This window comes from Pristiophorus japonicus, chromosome 1, assembly GCF_044704955.1.
Source record: "Pristiophorus japonicus isolate sPriJap1 chromosome 1, sPriJap1.hap1, whole genome shotgun sequence".
In the NCBI taxonomy this organism is placed as follows: domain Eukaryota; kingdom Metazoa; phylum Chordata; class Chondrichthyes; family Pristiophoridae; genus Pristiophorus; species Pristiophorus japonicus.
The window spans coordinates 523,445,485-523,469,944 of NC_091977.1; the positions used below are offsets into that span (position 1 = coordinate 523,445,485).

A 24,460-nucleotide genomic window follows, 5' to 3' on the forward strand; every position below is an offset into this window, starting at 1 on the left:
AGTTATTATTACTACATTGATTAGTTCGCGTAAACCTTACTACAACTTTTTCAGTTAACAGCTTAACTGCGTACAACTTTTTCAGTTAACCTGCGACCGATACCACCTAGAACGACGGCAGCAAGCACATGGGAACACCACCATCTCCAAGTTCCTCTCCAAATCACACACCATCTTGACTTGGAAGTATATCGCCATTCCTTCATCGTTGCTGGGTCAAAATCCTGGAACTCCCTCCCCAACAGCATTATAGAAGTACATTCACTGCAGCAGTTCAAGAAGACGGCTCACCACCACCTTCTCAAGGGCAATTAGGGATGGGCCTGCATCCTACGGTCTAAAAAGAAGTAGCAGCAGAGATAGTGGATGCATTGGTTGTAATCTACCAAAATTCCCTGGATTCTGGTCACAGCGGATTGGAAATCTGCAAATGTAATGCCCCTATTTAAAAAAGGAGGCAGATAGAAAGCAGGAAATTATAGACCAGTTAGCCCAACATCTGTTGTTGGGAAAACACTAGAATCCATTATTAAGGAAGCAAGACATTTGGAAGAGCATAATACAGTCAAGCAGAGTCAACATGGTTTTATGTTTTATGTCCAAACAGTAATAGGGATGTTGGGGAGGGCATCAAACAGGAAATTAGGGGTGCATGCAATAAAGGTGTAGCAGTTATAATGGGTGACTTTAATATGCACATAGATTGGGCTAGCCAAACTGGAAGCAATACAGTGGAGGAGGATTTCCTGGAGTGCATAAGGGATGGTTTTCTAGACCAATATGTCGAGGAACCAACTAGGGGGGAGGCCATCTTAGACTGGGTGTTGTGTAATGAGAGAGGATTAATTAGTAATCTCATTGTGCGAGGCCCCTTGGGGAAGAGTGACCATAATATGGTGGAATTCTGCATTAGGATGGAGAATGAAACAGTAAATTCAGAGACCATGGTCCAGAACTTAAAGAAGGGTAACTTTGAAGGTATGAGGCGTGAATTGGCTAGGATAGATTGGCGAATGATACTTAGGGGGTTGACTGTGGATGGGCAATGGCAGACATTTAGAGACCGCATGGATGAATTACAACAATTGTACATTCCTGTCTGGCGTAAAAATAAAAAAGGGAAGGTGGCTCAACCATGGCTATCTATGGAAATTAGGGATAGTATTAAAGCCAAGAAAGTGGCATACAAATTGGCCAGAAATAGCAGCGAACCTGGAGACTGGGAGAAATTTAGAACTCAGCAGAGGAGGACAAAGGGTTTGATTAGGGCAGGGAAAATGGAGTACGAGAAGAAGCTTGCAGGGAACATTAAGGTGGATTGCAAAAGTTTCTATAGGTATGTAAAGAGAAAAAGGTTAGTAAAGACAAACGTAGGTCCCCTGCAGTCAGAATCAGGGGAAGTCATAACGGGGAACAAAGAAATGGCAGACCAATTGAACAAGTACTTTGGTTCGGTATTCACTAAGGAGGATACAAACAACCTTCCGGATATAAAAGGGGTCAGAGGGTCTAGTAAGGAGGGGGAACTGAAGGAAATCTTTATTAGTCGGGAAATTGTGTTGGGGAAATTGATGGGATTGAAGGCCGATAAATCCCCAGGGCCTGATGGACTGCATCCCAGAGTACTTAAGGAGGTGGCCTTGGAAATAGCGGATGCATTGACAGTCATTTTCCAACATTCCATTGACTCTGGATCAGTTCCTATGGAGTGGAGGGTAGCCAATGTAACCCCACTTTTTAAAAAAGGAGGGAAGAGAGAAAACAGGGAATTATAGACCGGTCAGCCTGACCTCAGTAGTGGGTAAAATGATGGAATCAATTATTAAGGATGTCATAGCAGTGCATCTGGAAAATGGTGACATGATAGGTCGAAGTCAGCATGGATTTGTGAAAGGGAAATCATGCTTGACAAATCTTCTGGAATTTTTTGAGGATGTTTCCAGTAAAGTGGACAAAGGAGAACCAGTTGATGTGGTATATTTGGACTTTCAGAAGGCTTTCGACAAGGTCCCACACAAGAGATTAATGTGCAAAGTTAAAGCACATGGGATTGGGGGTAGTGTGCTGACGTGGATTGAGAACTGGTTGGCAGACAGGAAGCAAAGAGTAGGAGTAAACGGGTACTTTTCAGAATGGCAGGCAGTGACTAGTGGGGTGCCGCAAGGTTCTGTGCTGAGGCCCCAGCTGTTTACATTGTACATTAATGATTTAGACGAGGGGATTAAATGCAGTATCTCCAAATTTGCGGATGACACTAAGTTGGGTGGCAGTGTGAGCTGCGAGGAGGATGCTATTAGGCTGCAGAGTGACTTGGATAGGTTAGGTGAGTGGGCAAATGCATGGCAGATGATGAAGTATAATGTGGATAAATGTGAGGTTATCCACTTTGGTGGTAAAAACAGAGAGACAGACTATTATCTGAATGGTGACAGATTAGGAAAAGGGAAGGTGCAACGAGACCTGGGTGTCATGGTACATCAGTCATTGAAGGTTAGCATGCAGGTACAGCAGGCGGTTAAGAAAGCAAATGGCATGTTGGCCTTCATAGCGAGGGGATTTGAATACAGGGGCAGGGAGGTGTTGCTACAGTTGTACAGGGCCTTGGTGAGGCCACACCTGGAGTATTGTGTACAGTTTTGGTCTCCTAACCTGAGGAAGGACATTCTTGCTATTGAGGGAGTGCAGCGAAGGTTCACCAGACTGATTCCCGGGATGGCGGGACTGACCTATCAAGAAAGACTGGATCAACTGGGCTTGTATTCACTGGAGTTCAGAAGAATGAGAGGGGACCTCATAGAAACGTTTAAAATTCTGACGGGTTTAGACAGGTTAGATGCAGGAAGAATGTTCCCAATGTTGGGGAAGTCCAGAACCAGGGGTCACAGTCTGAGGATAAGGGGTAAGCCATTTAGGACCGAGATGAGGAGAAACTTCTTCACCCAGAGAGTGGTGAACCTGTGGAATTCTCTACCACAGAAAGTAGTTGAGGCCAATTCACTAAATATATTCAAAAGGGAGTTAGATGAAGTCCTTACTACTCGGGGGATCAAGGGTTATGGCGAGAAAGCAGGAAGTGGGTACTGAAGTTTCATGTTCAGCCATGAACTCATTGAATGGCGGTGCAGGCTAGAAGGGCTGAATGGCCTGCTCCTGCACCTATTTTCTATGTTTCTATGAAAGGGAAATCATGTTTGACAACTTTGCTGGAGATGTAACGAGCAGGATGGTTAAGAAAGAACTAGTGGATGTGGTGCATTTGCAGAAGACATTCGATAAGGTGCCACATAAAAGGTTACTGCACAAGATAGGAGCTCACGGGGTTATATATTAGCATGGATAGCGGATTGGCTAACTAACAGAAGACAGTGAATGGCGATGAATGGGTCATTTTTTTGTTGGCAAACGGTAACTAGTGGGTACCACAGGGATCGGTGCTGGGGCCTCAACTATTTACAATCTATATTAATGACTTGGATGAAGGGACAGAGTGTAATATAACCAAGTTTGCCGATAATACAAAGATGGGTGGGAAAGCAAATTGTGAAGACACAAAAAATCTGCAAAAAGGATATAGACAGACTTAGTGAGTGGGTAAACATTTGGCAGATGGAGTATGAGGGAAAGTGTGAGGTTATCCATTTTGGTAGGAAAAATAAACATAAAAAATAGGTTCAAGAGCAGGCCATTCGGCTCTTCGAGCCTGCACCATCATTCAATATGATCATGGCTGATCATGCAACTTCAGTATCCCAATCTTGCCTTCTCTCCATACCCCCTGATCCCTTTTAGCTGTAAGGGCCACATCTAACTCCCTTTTGAATATATCCAACGAACTGGCCTCAACAACTTTCTGTGGTAGAGAATTCCATAGATTCACAATTCTCTGGGTGAAAAAGTTTCTCCTCATCAGTCCTATATGGCTTACCCCTTATCCTGTAACCCCTGATTCTGGGCTTCCCCAACATCAGGAACATTCTTCCTTCATCTAACCTGTCCAATCCCATCAGAATTGTATATTCTTATATATGAGATCCCCTCTCATTCTTTTAAATTCCAGTAAGTATAAGCCTAGTCGATTCAGTCTTTCTTCATATGTCAGTCCTGTCATCCCGGGAATCAGTCTGGTGAACCTTCACTGCACTCCCTCAATAGCAAGAATGTTCTTCCTCAGATTAGGAGACCAAACCTGCACACAATACTCAAGGTGTAGTCTCGCCAAGGCCCTGTACAACTGCAACAAGACCTCCCTGCTCCTATACTCAATTCCTCTCACTATCAAGGCCAACATGCCATTTGCTTTCTTAACTGCGTGCTGTACATGCATGCCTACTTTCAATGACTGATGTACCATGGCACTCAGATCTCGTTGCACCTCCCCTTTTACTAATCTGTCACCATTCAGGTAATAATCTGCCTTCCTGTTTTTGCCACCAAAGTGGATAATCTCACAATTATCCACATTATACTGCATCTGCCCACGCACCTAACCTGTCCAATTCACCCTGCAGCCTCTTAGCATCCTCCTCACAGCTCTCTCTGCCACCCAGCTTAGTGTCACCTGCAAACTTGGAGATATTACATTCAATTTCTTCATCTAAATCATTCATATATATTGTAAATGAATGATTTAAATGGAAAGAAATTACAAAATGCTGCAGTACAGAGGGACCTGGGGGTCCTTGTGCATGTAACACAAAGTTAGTATGCAGGTACAGCAAGTAATCAGGAAGGCAAATGGAATGTTGGCCTTTATTGCAAAGGGGATGGAGTCATAATCATCATCATAGGCAATTCCTCAAAATCAAGGAAGATTTGCTTCCACTCAAAGTGAGTTCTTGGGTGACTGAACAGTAAATACGGGAACCACAGTCTCTGTCACAGGTGGAACAGACAGTCTCTGAAGGAAAAGGTGGGTAGGACTAGTTTGCCGCACGCTCCTTCGCTGCCGACGCCCGTTTCCTGCAGGCTATTGGCGACAAGACTCGAGGTGCTCAGCGCCCTCCCGGATGCACCTCCTCCACCTAGGGCAGTCTTTGGCCAGGGACTCCCAAGTGTCGGTGGGGATGTTGCATTTTATCAAGGAGGCTTTGAGGGTGTCCTTGAAACGTTTCCTCTGCCCACTTGGGTTCGCTTGCCGTATAGGCGTTCCGAGTAGAGCTCTTGCTTTGGGAGTCTTGTGTCAGGCATGCGAACAATGTGGCCTGCCCAACGGAGCTAATAAAGCAGAGAAGTCCTGCTACAACTGTACAGGGTATTGGTGAGGCCACACCGAGAGTACTGCGTACAGTTTTGGTCTCCTTATTTAAAGGATATACTTGCATTGGAGGCTGTTTAGAGAAGGATCACCAAGTTGATTCCGGAGATGAGTGGGTTGACTTGTGAAGAAATGATGAGCAGATTGGGCCTATACTCAGTGGAGTTTAGAAGAATGATCTTATTGAAACATATAAGATACTGAGGGGGCTCGACAACTAGATGCGGAGAGGATGTTTCCACTCGTAGAGAAATCCAGAACTAGGGAACATGGTTTAAGAATAAGAGGTCGTTCATTTAGAACTGAGATGTGGAGGAACAACTTCTCCCAGAGAGAAACATAGAAAATAGGTGGAGTAGGCCATTCGGCCCTTCGAGCCTGCACCACCATTCAATAAGATCATGGCTGATCATTCACCTCAGTACCCCTTTCCTGCTTTCTCTCCATACCCCTTGATCACTTTAGCCGAAAGGGCCATATCCAACTTCCTCTTGAATATATCCAATGAACTGGCATCAACAACTCTCTGCGAAAGGGAAGTCCACAGGTTAACAATATTCTGAGTGAAGAAGTTTCTCCTCATCAGTCCTAAGTAGCTTACCCCTTATCCTTAGACTGTCTCCCCTGGTTCTGGACTTCCCCAACATCGGGAACATTCTTCCTTCATCTAACCTGTCCAGTCCCATTGTGAATGTTTGAAAATGTATAGAGACATTGAAGTTGAGAACGTGGGAATTGTATAGGGACAGTAAAAGCTAACAAAGAATTCATGGAGGAATAGCCATAAAAATCTCAGACTGGAGACTGCAAATGTTACAATACTGACACAGCTTGTAAAATGACTTCAAGGCCTTATTAGATCATACCACTAATCTGAAACATTAACAGAAGAAGAATAATGGGTCTTTGTGTTAAAAACAGACCATACTGAGGTCGGCTTATGAGTGGACAAAGGGAAAGAGGGATCAAAGGGGATAGGCTGAACTAGGATGTCACTCTAATTGTATCTTGTTATCTTTTACCGAAAATGTATAACCGTCGTGCCTTTACAATTTAACGTCACTTTGTCCGTAGGAAGTGGGTGCGATCTATCAAGAAAGCATTTCTTCTGTCTGATAAAGTCCCCGGCCGGTGCTTTGAAATAAAAGCTTGCTTTGTTATAAGCAATAACGGTGTTCGACTCAGTGAATTCGCTGAACCAGATTGAGGGAAAAGAATCCAGAAATTACCATCAGAATTTTATACATTTCTATGAGATCCCCTCTCATCCTTCTAAACTCCAGTGAATACAGGCCCAGTCGATCCAATCACTCCTCATATATGTTAGTCCAACCATCCCGGGAATCAGTCTGGTGAACCTTCACTGCACTCCCTCAACAGCAAAAACATCCTTCCTCAGATTAGGAGACCAAAACTGAACACAATATTCCAGGTGAGGCCTCACCAAGGCACTGTACAACTGCAGTAAGACCTCCCTGCTCCTATACTCAAATCCCCTAGCTAGGAAGGCCAACATACCATTTGCCTTCTTCACCACCTGCTGTACCTGCATGCCAACTTTCAATGACTGATCAACCATGACACCCAGGTCTCGTTGCACCTCCCCCTTTCCTAATCTACCGCCATTCAGATAATATTCTGCCTTCGTGTTTTTGCCCCCAAAGTGGATAACCTCACATTTATCCACATTATACTGCATCTGCCATGCATTTCCCCATTCACCTAACTTGTCCAAGTCACTTTGCAGCCTCTTGGAGTCCTCCTCAGAGCTCACACCGCTGTGAAGGCTTGGTCATTGAACATTTTTAAGGTGGAGATAGACAGATTTGAGTGATAAGGAGTGAAGGGTTATGGGGAGCGGGTAGGGAATTGGAGCTGAGCCCAAGATCAGATCAGCCATGATCTTATTAAATGGCCTATTCCTGCTCCAAATTCTTCTGTTCTTAAATGCTTACTGCCCACAAGTAAACACATGCTTATGAATCAAAACATGACCTACACACAAACAATAAACCTCAAATAAAAACAGAAAATGCTGGAAATACTAAGTATGTCAGGCAGCATCTGTGGTGAGCAAAACAGAGTTAACATTTCAGGTCGATGACCTTTCGTCAGAACGAACAATTTAAAGATGTAACAAGCTTTAAGCAAGTACAGGAGGCAGGGAAAGGAGAGGGCAGGAGAGGTGGAAAGTAAAAAGGCAAGGTCTGCGATAGGGTGGAAGGCAGAAGAGATTAAATCACAAAAGGGACAATGCTACAAGGCAAAAGGAAGTGGCGATGGTACAAGTAAAGAGACAAAAGGTGGGTTGACAGATGATGTAAATGGTAATGGCAGAATCATTACTAACACCTGCTGTCCGAAAAAATGGGGGCAGAGGTTATATGAAATTGTTGAACTCAATGTTAAGTCTGAAAAGCTGTAAAGTGCCTAAACGAAAGATGAGGTGCTGTTCCTTGAGCTTCATTGGAACAGTGCAAGAGGCCAAGGTCAGAGTGGCAATGGGGCAGAGAATTAAAATGACAGGCAACTAGAAGCTCAGGGTCACGTTTGTGGACTGAACGGAGGTGTTCTGTAAAGCGGTGTCCCAATCTGCACTTGGTCTCCCCAATGTAAAGTGAGCACTGAATACAGTATACTAAGCACAACAAGTAAATCGCTGTTTCACCTGGAAGGAGTGTTTGGGGCCCTGGACAGTGGGAAGGGAGGTGGTAAAAGGACAGTGTTGCATCTCTTTTTAAAAAAAAAGGACTATATAATAAACCCCTTAGATTCCTTTTAGACTTACTGCATAAAAGCACACACCACCTTGCACACTCCGATTCTCTGATACATGGACAAATGACTCAATGTGCATCTCAGGCCACAACTACAAATCAGATTTATTGATACAGAAATTACAACAGGAATGGTAAAACAGCAGCATAACTGTACAAAACCTATTTCAAACAAAACAAAACATCTTGAAACTTCAGTAATCTCTTTTGGAACATGGTATTATGAAGTAAATATTAGATGTGAATTCCCAGAACAATTATACCAACTCTCAGCTCATGCAACTGCCTGGAAAACACAGGGTCACTCCTCAGCCCAATTCTCTAGCAACAGCTATACCTGTACTATCTTCTTTCCTTTGAAGACCCCCACCCCACTCCCACCCGATGCATTAAATAATCATAAATGATTAGGTCTATCCCCTTTTTGCAGCATGGTAAACAATATTACATGTTTGTTACCTATATGGAGTAACACATTAAGTGATCCATCTAAACAAAGGGGATTCATCCATTTCTGAATGACAATTGACACACGAGCCAGCAAGACATACCCTCTCCAGCACACAGAAATTAAGCCATAGAGCGAGACAGCAAAGAGATTCTCTCCCAGCATGCAAAGACTGCCCACAAAACAGACCCGGCTCTGATGATCAAGAAATACCAGATATCTGAGGGGGATTGACAGGGTAGATGCTGAGAGGCTATTTCCCCTGGCTGGAGAGTCTAGAACTAGTGGGCACAGTCTCAGGATAAAGGGTCAGCCATTTAGGACAGAGATGAGGAAAAATTTCTTCACTCAGAGAGTTGAGGATATTTGGAATTCTCTACCCGAGGGCTGTGGATGTTCAGTCATTGAACAAAACTAAGCAAGTGGGATCCCTGGTCTATCACATTCAGAACTCAAGGAAATAGGCAACAAGGAGAACAAACTTCACATTATGCAGTTTTCCCATGAAAGTTTCAAAACTGTAGACTGCAAGAATTTTTTTAAAAATTTGTAACGTCACTGTATTGCACTTTGCAAAATAGTCTGTCACGAGGAAGCTGTTGCATCAAAGACAATTACTTGGACCACAGTAATTAAGAAAACAGGGTCAACCATTTTGTACCTACACAAAATGAATGATGACAGCTCATAACAAGTGGCTTCTGCAAAGTCATTGATTTATTTATTACATTTTTAATAACGCTGATTTTTTTTCTCTCCAGCTGTTTTGGGGGAATACGACTTTTATAGGTGTGCGCCAAGTAACTTGCACACTAGGCCCAGAAATCCTGGTTTCTCCTTCCCACGGGCGTTCAACTGGATTCTAGAAAAAAAGCGCACTTACCTGAAACTGCTGCGCCCACGAGAGATCCTGGTCCTGAGGCCTCCACTGGCTGCACATCAGAACGTGAGCAGGGCTGGAGATGTAGTCACATGGCTCTGGGCAGCCAATCAAGGTAAAGTATCTTCTCATTCATAATAATGAGAACTCCATAAGTTGGATGAGAAACCCCGAAACACACAAAACATTAATAGAAAAAAAAACACACTACATAATAACTAATTTAAATATTTAAAAAATATTTTCCAATTTTTAAAGAAGTTTTTTTAATTATGCTTTCAAATAAATTTAACATAGTGGGCAAGGTTTTTAAAAAATAAAATGTTTTTTAATTTTATTTATTTTTTAAGTGTGTTTTAAAACTCATGTCTGTAAAAGTAGGCCATGCACCTGCTTTTATCAGGCGCAAGAGTTTTTAGGGCATCTGCTGGACAAGATATGGGTAAATATCGCAATCTTGCCCACGCGAATGTCCTCACTCCAGTGAGGTGCTGGATCCAGCTTGACAGGACGGAAAAGCCGGTTTTCAGCGCAAGCGCATTGTGCGCTGAAAACCAGCTTTTGCAATGCATTCCCAGGTCCGTACACACTCAGTATGGACCTGGGAAGCCGGAATTTCTGGGTCTAGTTGTTATCATCTTGATGTCTTTGCGGCGCCCCATCGCCACAATCCCTTCTCCCAAACTCGGACTCTGCTCTCCTGTGCACACCACTGGTAGTTAGTCCTTCAGTTGCAGAGGCACAATGCGGTCATTCTCCACTCCAATTCCCTTAAAACCACTTCTTTGATCAAGCTTTTGATCACCTTTCTTCGAATCATAGAATAGTACAGCACAGGAGGCCATTCAGCCTGCACCAGCTGTCAAAGAACAATCTAGTTAATCCCAACCCCTGCTCTTTCCCCCTAGCCCTGCCATTTTTTTCCAACTTCCAGTATTTATCCAATTCCCTTTCGAAGGCTACTATTGAATCTGTATCCACCTCCCCATCAGGCAGTGCATTCCAAACCCTGACCACTCGTTGCGTTAAAAAAAAGTTCAGAGAAAGTGTATCGCAGTTACTTCTACAAACTAATCCGCAGGCTTTCTTTTTTTGTTGCAAAGAGTTCGAGGATCATAACACAAAAAAACATTTCAGAAGAGTGCCCAAGGGGCGAACATTATTGTGGCGCAACTGCTCGGAACACAAAAAAGCACGGGACAGAAACCCAACGGCAGATTAGTTACTCTTCAAACTTAAAAAAAAACTCGGGCAATACTTACCACTCTATGGACAAAATACTTACTAGAATTTTTTTTTTTAAACCGAAGAGACGCCCGGACAAGTAGGCCTCCTTTCCCAAAGGGAAGAAATCTCTAGCAGCAACAACCCAAGGCCTTTCTCTGCCTCTGTCCGAGCTGCAGCCCGCTCAGTTCGTTGACTGATCCCGGGCTTTGACGCTGGCGGTGAGGCGGAGGGGGCGGGGCCTTTCCAATCCCCGCGCCTGCGCGGCTCTCTCTCTCTCTCTCGCTCGCGTCACCACAGCAACAAGCCACGAGCTTTCCCCCGCTCGCTCTACCAAAACAACCGGGATTTGACGCAGCAGAGGCGCGAGTGCCGCCAGCCAGGGTGCCTCGCACCACAAGCTTGTTCGTTGTCGTCAGGGCGTTTGAAAGAGAAAAAGAGCGCGCGATTGGAACGTAGAACGCTTGTCCGTTAGAGCGTTTGAACGCGATTAGAAGGTAGAACGTGTGTCCGTTAGCGCGCGATTTGAACGTAGAACGTCCGTTAGAGCGATTAGAAACATAGAAAATAGGTGCCGGAGTAGGCCATTCGGCCCTTCGAGCCTGCACCACCATTCAATAAGATCATGGATGATCATTCACCTCAGTATCCCTTTCCTGCTTTCTCTCCATACCCCTTGATCCCTTTAGCCGTAAGGGCCACATCTAACTCCCTCTTGAATATATCCAATGAATTGGCCTCAACAACTCTCTGCGGTAGGGAATTCCACAGGTTAACCACTCTCTGAGTGAAGAAGTTTCTCCTCATCTCGGTCCTAAATGGCTCACCCCTTATCCTTAGACTGTGTCCCCTGGTTCTGGACTTCCCCAACATCGGGAACATTCTTCCTGCATCTAACCTGTCCCGTCCAGAAGGGAGAAGATTTCACCGAAATTTTCTCCAATTGAATATTGAGAAGACCGAAGCCATTGTTTTGGGTCCCCGCCATAAACTCAGTTCCCCCAGCCACGAACTCCATCCCTCTCCCCAACTTCTGTCTGAGGCTGAACCACACTGTTCGCAACCTTGGTGTCATATTTGTCCCTGAAGTGCGCATCCGACCACATATCCGCAGCATAACCGAGGTCGCCTAATACCACCTCCGTAACATCGCCCGTCTCTGACCTTGCTTCAGCTCATCCACTGCTGAAGCCCTCATCCATGCCATTGTTACCGCTAGACTTGACTATTCCAACACACTGACCTCTCACATTCTACCCTACGTAAACTAGAGGTGACCCAAAACTCAGCTGCCCGTGTCCTAACTCACACCATCACCCCTGTGCTCGCTGACCTATATTGGCTTCCGGTTAAGCACTGCCTCGATTTCAAAATTCTTATTTTCAAATCCCTCCATGGCCTCGCCCCTGCCTATCTCTGTAATCTCCTCTAGCCCCCCCGACCACCCACCCCCGAGATGTCTGCGCTCCTCTAATTCTGATCTCTTGAGCATCCTTGATTATAATCGCTCAACCATTGGTGGCCGTGCCTTCTGGTGCCTCGGCCCCAAGCTCTGGAATTTCTGACCTAAATCTCCGCCTCACTTTCCTCCTTCAAGACGCTCCTTAAAACCGACCTCTTCGACGATGCCTTTAATCATCTGCGCTAATTGCCGTTGCACACCAGCCATCACACGGGCTTGACAGAGCTAGGTCTTGGTCCAGTGGCAAAGGTTAACCAAGGTGACTGGAGACCAGCTCTGCTGCACGGACCTAGTGCGCACACATATTGCAGTGTGGGCTGGCCCGCGCTGCCCCTGGGTCCTTGCCTCTTCTGGGCCCCGAACTCACGCCCCTCTTGGGCCCCGATCACATCCATCGACAAACTCTTGCCGCTCCTTCGCCCCGACCTCGCTGCTCCTGCTGTACTGCCCGCACTGCAATCAGCCGTCGCCCTCCTGCAGCAGCACGGGCTGCTCCATGAAGTGGCACGCCGCCACACGTTGCTCCCGCTAATGGCCCCGGACTGCTGATGGTCTTGCAGGCCGAGACCGCGCCAATTTCAGCGAAATCAGCAAGGTCCCACCTTGCAAGACCACCAGTAGGCCGGGGCCATTAGAGGGAGCAGCGTGTGGCGGCCTGGCCCGGAAATCGGCGCAGTCCCGGCCTGCAAGAACATCAGCAGGCTGGGTCCATTAATGGGAGCAACATATGGCGGCCCAGCCCGGAAATCGGAAATCAGTCAGGCTCTACACATATGCTGACGACACCCAGCTCTACTTCACCATCACTTCCCTGCACCCCTCCACCATACTGTCAGACTGCTTCTCCCACATCCAGTCCCAGATGACCTGCAATTTCTTCCAGTTAAACACTGTGAACATCCCCTCCCGCCCCCGCCTCCATTTGGGATTGATATTCCAAGGGATCCATCCCCTTTGCCTGAAGTTTCGCAGGGTAGGACTTCGAGCAGGCAGCGTGACCTGGTATTTACTCGATCCAAAATCTCGGGAGCTGGCTCAGCATTGTAAGAGGAATGGGTGCCGGTACACTGACGTCACTCTAGGTTGTCCACCAATAGTGGTCCAGAAATGTCAGAGCAGCATCTTTTCTCTCCTTCGTGGGTGGGGGTGAGGGGGGGCGGGTAGGGGAGGCAGCCCATTTCGGCTCAAGGATTTTTCTGTGGCTCTTTCCTTATGGCTCTGCCACTGATTGCCATTCAGAAACCAGCATTACATCCCCAACTCCATCTTCGTCTCGGACAAAGCAGTCCGCTTGATCGATGCTTATCCACCATCTCAAACATCCACTCCCTCCATCACTGTGGCTGCAGTGTATACTGTCCACAGGATGCACTGTAGAAACTCAGCAAGGCTTCTTACACAGCACCTTCCAAACCCAAGACCGGCAGGTATTTGGGAACACCGCCAAGTTCCCCTCACAATCTCACACAATCCTGCTTTGGACATATATCCCACCGTTCCTTCATTGTTGCTAGGTCAGAATCCTGGAACTTCCTCCCTAACCGCATTGTGGGAGCACCTTCATCACATGGACTGCAGCGAATTGGCCAGGGTAGCCTTGAGGAAGAGTTCATAGAATATACCCGGGATAGTTTCCTTCTACAGTATGTTGCGGAACCAACCAGGGAGCAGGCTATCTTAGATCTCATACTGTGTCATGAGACAGGATTAATAAACGATCTCCTTGTAAAGGATCCTCAAGGAATAAGTGACCATAACATGGTTGAATTCCAAATTCAGTTGGAGGGTGAGAAAGTTGGATCTCAAACCAGTGTCCTAAGCTTAAATAAAGGAGACTACAAAGGTATGAAGGCAGAATTGGCTAAAGTGGACTGGGAAAATAGATTAAAGTATGGGACGTTTGATGAGCAGTGGCAGACATTTCAGGAGATATTTCATAACTCGCAACAAAAATATATCCCAATGAGAAGGAAAGACTGTGAGAGAAGGGATAACCTTCCGTGGCTAACTAAGGAAATAAGGGATGTTATCAAATTGAAAACAAGGGTATACAATGTGGCCAAGACTAGTGGGAGGCCAGAGGATTGGGAAACTTTTAAAAGCCAGCAAAGAATGACTAAAAAAATAATAGAGAGGGAAGATAGATTATGAAAGTAAACGAGCACAAAATATAAAAACAGATAGCAAGAGTTTCGACAGGTACATAAAAAGGAAAAGAGTGGCTCAAGTAAATGTTGGATCCCTAGAGGATGAGACTGGGGAATTAATAATGAGGAACAGGGAAATGGCAGAGACGTTGAACAAATATTTTGTATTGGTCTTCACGGTTGAAGACACTAAAAACATCCCAATGGTGGATAATCAAGGCGGGGGGAGAAACTGAATGCAATCACTATCACGAATGAAGTAGTACTCGGTAAAATACTGGGACTAAAGGCGGACAAGTCCCTGGACCTGATGGCTTACATCCTAGGGTCTTAAAAGATGTGTCTGCAGAGATAGAGGATGCATTGGTTGTAATCTACCAAAATGCCCTGGATTCTGGGGAGGTCCCAGCGGATTGGAAAACCGCAAATGTAACGCCCCTGTTTAAAAAAGGAGGCAAACAGAAAGCAGGAGCCTAAAGATCAGTTAGCCGAACATCTGTCGTTGGGAAAATGCTGGAATCCATTATTAAGGAAGCAGTAGCAGGACATTGGAGTTCAGAAGAATGAGAGGTGATCTTATTGAAACTTATAAGTTAATGAGGGAGCTCGACAAGGTGGATGCAGAGAGGATATTGCACTCATAGGGGAAACTAAAACTAGGGGCTAGATTTTACACTTTTGTGTAGATTGCCCAAAAATGGGCGTTATTTCCGGCGTGGGCGGTAAAAATGGGTTTTCAGATCGCCGGCTTGTCGCCCATTCTCAAAGCCCTTAGCCTCCATTTTTGAAATTGGGCGTTACCTCGAGCGATTATGAAATGGGCATTACGTTAAATCTCTCTGACCTTCTGCCGTAAAGTGTCGCCGTCATTCGCAGCGGCATGGCAACGCTTGTTTCCCGCGATTCAGGAGGTCAGGGGTTATCATTACATGCGCAGAAGGGGAGACAGAGAGGGACTGAAAGCATGTGTGGGTATGGTGTGTGCTTGTTTGGCCGTTGTGGGAGGCACAAGGGAGGTTCACCAGCAGCAAAAAACCGACAAAGCACCAAGAACATAGTTGGCACCGAGTTTTTGTCCAACAAAGAATATATAACATGGAAGGGATGGAGGAGGCCCTGCAGCTGGTAGCCAGGAGCACTGGTGGCAGAGGGCTCCCATTGTTCCTGGAGTGCGGCACTGCACCCCAAGGTGCTGCACCCCCATTGCCAACGACACATGAGAGCCAGGAACAACATCTTGCTTCTGGCTCGGACCAGGTTCCCACCTCGGGAATCGTCCTCTCTCGTATCTGTCCAAGCAGCGGTTCGGCCCACATCCCCCACCCCCTCCCAATGAAGCAGCGCCTGAGGAACTTCTTGGCCAGGCGGCTTGCAGTCAGGAGGGGAAGGGATAGAGGTGGGGATGGGGGATGCCGGTGGGGGGGGTGGAGGGTGGAAGGGTTGGTTTTTACAGATATACTTATGATTTCAGACAAATGTTCAGTTTAAATGTTTTTTATTTAACAAAACCTTATTGCGCATTGACTCAGATAGCTGCACTGTTACACACTGGTGATTCCTTAACATCGAAAGGTATAATTACATTTAACTTTAATCAACTTAAATTTTAACTGTCACCAAGGTGATGCCCACCATTGATGTATGATCTGCACATCCAGCAATATGTCAGCCTTGCAAATACCACCAACGTTCTTTCAGGCAAAGCGCTCATTTTGGGCTCCTGACATAAGAGTCTTGCAGCAATCATGCCACCACGGGCCCTTTCATGCGGTCTGCAGGGGAGCGGGGGCATGGCTTCAGCGTCAGCCTGATTGTCTGGCCCAATGTCAGCATCCATCTCCTCGTCCTCTTCCTCTTCCGAGCGGGAGTGTTTGCTCGTGCTGTTGGGGAGGAGTGTAAATGGCAGGGGGGTGGGAACCTATGCAGGGAGACAGAGGGAAGTAGAATGGGGGCAGAAGTAAAAGATAGAAAGAAGAAAAGTAAAAGTGGAGGGCAAAGAAACCCAAAGCAAATGGCAAAAAGGGCCACATTACAGCAAAATTCTAAAGGGGCAAAGTGTGTTAGAAAGACAACCCTGAAGGCTCTGTGCCTCAATGCGAGGAGTATTCATAATAAGGTGGACGAATTAACTGCACAGATAGCAGTTAACGGGTATGATGTAATTGGCATCACTGAGACATGGCTCCAGGGTGACCAAGCCTGGGAACTCAACATCCAGGGGTATTCAACATTTAGGAAGGATAGACAGAAAGGAAAAGGAGGCGGGGTGGCATTGCTAGTTAAAGAGAAAATTAATGCAATAGTAAGAAAGGACATTAGTTTGGATTATGTGGAATCGGTATGGATGGAGCTACGGAATACCAAAGGGCAGAAAACGCTAGTGGGAGTTGTGTACAGACCACCAAACAGTAGTAGTGAGGTTGGGGACAAGAAATTAGGGATGCATGCAATAAAGGTGCAGCAGTTATCATGGGTGACTTTAATCTACATATTGATTGGGCTAACCAAACTGCGCTGGAGGAGGATTTCCTGGAGTGTATTAGGGATGGTTTTCTGGACCAATATATCGAGGAACCAACTCGGGAGCTGGCCATCCTAGACTGGGTTACGTGTAATGAGAAAGGACTAATTAGCAATCTTGTGCGAGGCCCTTTGGGGAAGAGTGACCATAACATGGTAAAATTCTTTATTAAGATGGAGAGTGACACAATTAATTTAGAAACTAAGGTCCTGAACTTAAGGAAAGGTAACTTCGAAGGTTTGAGGCGTGAATTGGCTAGAATAGACTGGCGAATGATACTTAAAGGGTTGACGGTGGCTAGGCAATGGCAAACATTTAAAGATCACATGGATGAACTTCAGCAATTGTACATCCCAGTCTGGAGTAAAAATAAAACGGGGAAGGTGGCTCAACCATGGCAAACAAAGGAACTTAAGGATAGTGTTAAAGCCAAGGAAGAGGCATATAAATTGGCCAGAAAAAGCAGTAAAGCTGCGGACTGGGAGAAATTTAGAATTCAGCAGAGGAGGACAAAGGATTTAATTAAGAGGGGGAAAATAGAGTACGAGAGGAAGCTTGCCAGGAACATAAAAACTGACTGCAAAAGCTTCTATAGATATGTGAAGAGAAAAAGATTAGTGAAGACAAACGTAGGTCCCTTGCAGTCGGATTCCGGTGAATTTATAATGGGGAACAAAGAAATGGCAGACCAATTGAACAAATACTTTGGTTCTGTCTGCACGAAGGAAGACACAAATAACCTTCCGGAAGTACTAGGCGACCGAGGGTCTAGTGAGAAGGAGAAACTGAAGGATATCTTTATCAGGCGGAGAATTGTGTTCGGGAAATTGATGGAATTGAAGGCTGCTAAATCCCCGGGGCCTGAAAGTCTGCATCCCAGAGTACTTAAGGAAGTGGCCCCAGAAAGAGTAGATGCATTGATTATCATTTTCCAACAGTCTATCAACTCTGGGTCAGTTCCTCTGGACTGGAGGGTAGCTAATGTAACACCACTTTTTAAAAGGGGAGGGAGAGGGAAAGCGGGTAATTATAGACCGGTTAGCCTGACATCAGTAGTGGGGAAAATGTTGGAATCAATTATTAAGGATGAAATAACAGCGCATTTGGAATGCAGTGACAGGATTGGTCCAAGTCAGCGTGGATTTATGAAGGGGAAATTATGTTTGACAAATCTTCTGGAATTTTTTGAGGATGTAATGAGCAGGGTGGATAAGGGGGAACCAGTGGATGTGGTGTATTTGGATTTCCAGAGGGCATTCGATAAGGTGCAACATAATAGGTTACTGCACAAGATAAAAGTTCATGGGGTTGGGGTAATATATTAACATGGATAGAGGATTAGCTAACTAACAGAAAGCAGAGAGTCGGGATAAATGGATCATTTTCTGGTTGCCAAACAGTAACTAGTGGGGTGCCGCAGGGATCAGAGCTGGGACCTCAACTATTTGCAATCTTTATTAATGACTTGTATGAAGGGACCGAGTGTAATGTTGCCACATTTGCTAATAATTCAAAAATGGGTGGTGTTAGGTATTTAACCCTTGGGATTCTGTATCACACCACCACCAGAGAGCCTACCTGTTGGAGTCCCAAGAGATCCCAGAATCCTTTGGGAGCACTGTATATAAGCAGGCCACCCACGCGGTACCTGCACTCTGGAGTCTAATTAAAGGAGCTAAGGTCACACTTACTCATTGCTTACAGTGCTCAGTTTCATCCTTTATTATGAGTGTAACAATTGGCGACGAGATAATGAACAACCGCGCGAAAATGCAAACAACAGTTGGTATCCTGGAGAAGTTCTCAGAAGGGGACGATTGGGAGGCCTTCGTGGAGAGACTCGACCAATACTTCGTGGCCAGCGAGCTGGAAGCGGACGGGAACGCTGCCAAATGACGGGCGATCCACCTTACCGTCTGTGGGGCAACAACCTATGGCCTCATGAAGAATCTTCTAGCTCCTGTAAAACCAACAACCAAATCCTATGAAGAATTGTGTGCGCTGGTCCGGGAGCATCTAAATCTTCAGGAAAGTGTTTTGATGGCGAGGTATCGGTTCTACACGTGTCAATGGTCAGAGGGCCAGGAAGTGGCGAGCTACGTCGCCGAACTAAGGCGCCTCGCAGGACATTGCAAATTTGATGGATTCCTAGAACAAATGCTGAGAGACTTTTTGTGCTTGGCAGTGGCCATGAGATAATCCTTCGCAAACTATTGACTGTTGAAGCCATAACGTTAGCCCAGGCATTTATGTCCACCAGTGATAACACCAAACAAATTTCGCAGCATAAAGAGGTTTCGGCCAGTACTGTGCACAAAGTAACGTCGTTTTCGAGCAGGAATATACATGGCAGAACGTACATGCCGGCTGCTGCACAACCTCAGATGACCCAGAGTCCGCCATCAATCGTTAATGCAAGGCAGTTACATAAGAAAATAAGAATTAGGAACAGGAGTAGGCCATCTAGCCCCTCGAGCCTGCTCCGCCATTCAACAAGATCATGGCTGATCTGGCCGTGGACTCAGCTCCACTTACCCGCCCGGTCCCCGTAACCCTTAATTCCCTTATTGGTTAAAAATCTATCTATCTGTGACTTGAATACATTCAATGAGCTAGCCTCAACTGCTTTCTTGGGCAGAGAATTCCGCAGATTCACAACCCTCTGGGAGAAGAAATTCCTTCTCAACTTGGTTTTAAATTGGCTCCCCCGTATTTTGAGGCTGTGCCCCCTAGTTCTAGTTTCCCCTACCAGTGGAAACAACCTCTCTGCCTCTATCTTGTCTATCCCTTTCATTATTTTAAATGTTTCTATAAGATCACCCCTCATCCTTCTGAACTCCAACGAGTAAAGACCCAGTCTACTCAATCTATCATCATAAGGTAACCCCCTCATCTCCGGAATCAGCCGAGTGAATCGTCTCTGTACCCCCTCCAAAGCCAGTATATTCTTCCTTAAGTAAGGTGACCAAAACTACACGCAGTACTCCAGGTGCGGCCTTACCAATACCCTATACAGTTGCAGCAGGACCTCCCTGCTTTTGTACTCCATCCCTCTCGCAATGAAGGCAATCTATCCTAGCCAATTCACGCCTCATACCTTCAAAGTTAACTTTCTTTAAGTTCTGGACCATGGTCTCTGAATTAACTGTTTCATTCTCCATCCTAATGTAGAATTCCACCATATTATGGTCACTCTTCCCCAAGGGGCCTCGCACAACGAGATTGCTAATTAATCCTCTCTCATTACACAACACCCAGTCTAAGATGGCCTCCCCCCTAGTTGGTTCCTCGACATATTGGTCGAGAAAACCATCCCTGATGCACTCCAGGAAATCCTCCACCGTATTGTTTCCAGTTTGTTTCCAATCTATATCTATATTAAAGTCACCCATGATAACTGTTGCACCTTTATTGCATGCACCCCTAATTTCCTCCCCAACATCACTACTGCTGTTTGGAGGTCTGTACACAACTCCCACTAGCGTTTTCTGCCCCTTAGTATTCCGTAGCTCTACCCATACCGATTCCACATCATCCAGGCTAATGTCTTTCCTTACAATTGCATTAATTTCCTCTTTAACCAGCAACACCACCCCGCCTCCTTTTCCTTTCTGTCTATCCTTCCTAATGTTGAATACCCTTGGATATTGAGTTCCCAGCCTTGGTCACCCTGGAGCCATGTCTCCGTGATGCCAACCATATCATATCTGTTAACTGCTATCTGCATAGTTAATTCGTCCACCTAATTCCGAATACTCCTCGCATTGATGCACAGTGCCTTCAGGCTTGCCTTTTTAACACTCTTAGACCCTTTAGAATTTTGCTGCAAATTGGCCCTTTTTGTTTTTTGCCTTGGGTTTCTCTGCCCTCCACTTTTACTCATCTCCTTTCTGTCTTTTGCTTCTGTCTCCATTTTGTTTCCCTCTGTCTCTCTGCATTGGTTCCCATCCCCCTGCCATATTAGTTTAACTCCTCCCCAACAGCACTAGCAAACACTCCTCCTAGGACATTGGTTCCGGTTCTGCCTAGATGCAGACCGTCCGGTTTGTACTGGTCCCACCTCTCCCAGAATCGGTTCCAATGCCCCAGGAATTTGAATCCCACCCTGCTGCACCACTGCTCAAGCCACGTATTCATCAGAGCTATCCTGCGATTCCTATTCTGACTAGCACGTGGCACTGGTAGCAATCCCGAGATTACTACTTTTGAGGTCCTACTTTTTAATTTAGCTCCGAGCTCCTTAAATTCGTCTCGTAGGACCTCATCCTGTTTTTTACCTATATCGTTGGTACCAATGTGTACCACGACAACTGGCTGTTCACCCTCCCTTTTCAGAATGTCCTGCACCCGCTCCGAGACATCCTTGACCCTTGCACCAGGGAGGCAACATACCATCCTGGAGTCTCAGTTGCGGCCGCAGAAACGCCTATCTATTCCCCTTACAATTGAATCCCCTATCACTATCGCTCTCCCACTCTTTTTCTGCCTTCCTGTGCAGCAGAGCCAGCCACGGTGCCATGAACTTGGCTGCTGCTGCTCCCCGCTGATGAGTCATCCCCCTCAACAGTACTCAAAGCGGGGATGACCGCAGGGGACCCCTGCACTACCTTCCTTGCACTGCTCTTCTTGTTGGTCTTCCATTTCCTATCTGGCTGTGGACCCTTTACCTGCGGTAAGACCAACTCACTAAACATGTTATTCATGTCATTCTCAGCATCGTGGATGCTCCAGAGTGAATCCACCTTCAGCTCCAATTCCGCAACGCGGTCCGTCAGGAGCTGGAGACGGATACACTTCCCGCACACGTAGTCGTCAAGAACACGGTGGCATCCCTGATTTCTCACTTAGTACAGGAGGAGCATATCACGTGTCCGAGCTCTCCTGCCATGACTTAACCTTTAGATTAACTTAAATTGGCAACAACAGTGCTAAAAGTTACTCACTGAAAAAGAAGAGAAAAAAGAAAAACTACTTACCAATCACCAGCCAATCACTTACCCCCTTGGCTGTGACATCACCTTTCTATTTCTTTCTACTTCTTTTTTGCCTTCTCCCTGTAGCTGCACAAGCCACGCCTCTCGCCGACCCCGGACTCTCGCCTCAGCGACGCACCTCACGGCCTTTATCGGCCTCTCGCCGACCCCGAACTCTCGCCTCAGCGACGCACCTCGCGGCCTTTATAGGCCTCTCGCCGACCCCGGACTCAGCGACGCAGCTCCCGACCTCGCGGCCTTTATAGGCCTCTCGCCGACCCTGGACTCTCGCCTTAGCAACGCACCTCCCGACCTTGCGGCCTTTACTTACCAATCACCAGCCAATCACTTACCCCCTTGGCTGTGACGTCACCTTTCTATTTCTTTCTACTTCTTTTTTGCCTTCTCCCTGTAGCTGCACAAGCATGCCTATTGCCGACCCCGGACTGTCGCCTCAGCGACGCACCTCGCGGCCTTTATAGGCCTCTCGCCGACCCCGGACTCTCGCCTCAGCGACGCACCTCGCGGCCTTTATAGGCCTCTCGCCGACCCCGGACTCTCGCCTCAGCGACGCACCTCGCGGCCTTTATAGGCCTCTCGCCGAACTCACGGACTCCCAACTCAGCGACAAACCTCCCGACCTCGCGGCCTTTATAGGCCTCTCGCCGACCCTGGACTCTCGCCTTAGCGACGCACCTCCCGACCTCGCGGCCTTTATAGGCCTCTCGCCGAACTCACGGACTCCCGACTCAGCAACGCAGCTCCCGACCTCGCGGCCTTTATAGGCCTCTCGCCGACCCTGGACTCTCGCCTCAGCGACGCACCTCCCAACCTCGCGGCCTTTATAGGCCTCTCGCCGAACTCACGGACTCCGACTCAGCGACGCACCTTGCGGCCTTTATAGGCCTCTTGCCGAACTCACGGACTCCCGACTCAGTGACGCACCTTGCGGCCTTTATAGGCCTCTCGCCGAACTCACGGACTCCCGACTCAGCGACAAACCTCCCGACCTCGCGGCCTTTATAGGCCTCTCGCGGACTCCCGACTCAGCGACGCACCTCCCGACTTCGCGGCCTTTTATAGGCCTCTCGCCGAACTCACGGACTCCCAACTCAGGCTAACGAATCGGGGATTTTGCAACTGGTCGCTTATGCGTCCAGGAGTCTGTCCAAAGCCGAAAGGGCCGACAGCATGATTGAAAAAGAAGCTCTGCCGTGCGTTTACGGGGTGAAAAAAAATGCATCAGTATTTGTTTGGCCTCAAGTTTGAGCTTGAAACTGACCATAAGCCGCTCATATCGCTATTCTCAAAGAGCAAAGGGATTAACACCAATGCCTCTGCCTGCATCCAAAGATGGGCGCTCACACTGTCGGCATACAACTATGTAATCCGCCACAGACCGGGCACAGAGAACTGCGCTGATGCTCTCAGTCGGCTACCATTGCCCACCACCGGGGTAGAAATGGCACAGCCTGCAGACTTGCTCATGGTGATGCCTGCATTCGAAAATGACAAGTCACCTGCTATGGCACGCCAGATCAGGACCTGGACCAGCTAGGATCCTTTACTGTCCCTAGTAAAAAAAACTGTGTACTCCATGGGAGCTGGTCCAGCATCCCAGCGGAGATGCAGGAGGTGATTAAGCCGTTCCACAGGTACAAAGACGAAATGTCCTTGCAGGTGGACTATCTTTTGAGGGGTAATCATGTGGTCTTGCCCAAGAAAAGCAGAGATACGTTCATTTGTGACCTACGCAGCACCCACCCAGGCATTGTAATGATGAAAGCCATAGCCAGATCCATGTGTGGTGACCCGGCATCGACTCAGATTTAGAGTCACGCGTGCGCCAGTGCAACACTTGCTCTCAACTGAGCAATGCACCCAGAGAGGCACCGCTAAGTTTGTGATCGTGGCCTTCCAAACTGTGGTCGAGGATCCACGCTGACTATGCGGCACCATTTCTAGGCAAAATGTTCTTGGTTGTTGTGGATAAGCATTCAAAATGGATTGAATGTGTAATGTCTGTAAGCACGTCCACCGCCACCATCGAAAGCCTATGAGCCATGTTTGCCACACACGGCCTGCCTGATGTCCTAGTCAGCGACAATGGGCCGTGTTTCACCAGTGCTGAATTCAAGGAATTCATGACCCCCAATGGGATCAAGCACGTCACAATTGCCCTGTTCAAGCCCGCATCCAACGGCCAGGCAGTCCAGACCATCAAGCAAAGTTTGAAACGCGTGTCGGAAGGCTCCCTGCAGACCCGACTCTCCCGAGTTCTGCTCAGCTACCGCACCAGACCCCACTCGCTCACCGGGGTTCACTAGGTTGATTCCGGAGATGAGAGGGTTGACTTATGAAGATAGGTTAAGTAGGTTGGGCCTATCTATACTCATTGGAGTTCAGAAGAATAAGAGATAATCTTATCGAAACATATAAGATAATGAGGGGGCTCAACAAGGTGGATGCAGAGGATATTTCCACTCATAGGGGAAACTAAAACTCGGGAATATCGACTCAGAATAAGAGGCCGCCCATTTAAAACGAAGATAAGGAGGAATTTCTTCTCTCAGAGGGTTGAAAATTTGTGGAATTCTCTGCTTCAGAGAGCTGTGGAGGCTGGGTCATTGAATATATTTAAGGCGGAGATAGACAGATTTTTGAGCGATACGGGAATAAAGGGTTGTGGGGAGCGGGCAGGGAAGTGGAGCTGAGTCCATGATCAGATCAGCCATGATCTTACTAAATGGCGGAGCAGGCTCGAGGGGCCAAAT

At 46.9% G+C, this 24,460-nt stretch overlaps 1 protein-coding gene across 4 annotated transcripts in view; it reads right to left on the reverse strand.

Annotated features, from left to right (window-relative positions):
* The window catches only part of cep192 (centrosomal protein 192), a 174,284-nt gene that overhangs the window by 148,676 nt on the left and 1,148 nt on the right, over window positions 1–24,460 (reverse strand). For 3 of the 4 annotated variants that reach the window (XM_070896530.1, XM_070896521.1, XM_070896505.1), the window contains exon 1: window positions 10,645–10,783. The exons of the other annotated variant lie outside the window; for it this stretch is intronic. The gene's annotated coding sequence lies outside the window, so the exon portion shown is untranslated. Of the gene's footprint in view, window positions 1–10,644; window positions 10,784–24,460 lie in introns of those variants that run through there. 4 annotated transcript variants of the gene reach the window in all.